The sequence below is a fragment of the Macrobrachium nipponense genome, chromosome 3 (genome assembly GCF_015104395.2).
Source record: "Macrobrachium nipponense isolate FS-2020 chromosome 3, ASM1510439v2, whole genome shotgun sequence".
Lineage (NCBI taxonomy): Eukaryota > Metazoa > Arthropoda > Malacostraca > Decapoda > Palaemonidae > Macrobrachium > Macrobrachium nipponense.
In genome coordinates this window covers 71,574,808-71,575,380 of record NC_087202.1, presented here as the reverse complement: position 1 = coordinate 71,575,380, position 573 = coordinate 71,574,808, and positions in this window count along the sequence as shown.

Sequence of the window (573 nt, the reverse complement as noted above, 5' to 3'; positions counted from 1 at the left end):
TACACTTTATGGGAATGCAATAGTTTGACTGCGACCAATACCAGGAGTTATTTTCATAGAATCTGTGAACAGATGTTGATAAAATAAAACCAATTTTACCTTAAATATCGCTGAAGTTAAGTACATTAGTTTAACCAGACCACTGAGCTGATTAACAGCCCTCCTAGGACTGGCCCGAAGGATTAGAGTTTTATTTACGTGTCTAGGTACCAATAAATTCCTCTGATTCCGCGCTGGCGGGCTGGCAGATTGGTAGCCCAATACACAACCCACTCGTCCAGTAACAACCAAAGTAACTGCGAATAAAGATTGGGGAATGTCTAATTTTTTTTTTTTTTTTTTTTTTTTTTTTTAGCACATCAGAGGTGTTAAAGATGATGTCAGAATGTTGTACTGTAGCCAATGATCAACATATATATACGACCACATTCTAGGATATACCATGAAAACAAAATATTTTTTGCTTGATAAAACACTAAAATAGCTATAATAAGGTGATTAACAGTAATTTCATGTAATGTCCTTTGCCCGATACTATGATCCAAAGTATAACTGTACTTATACGAATTAAGT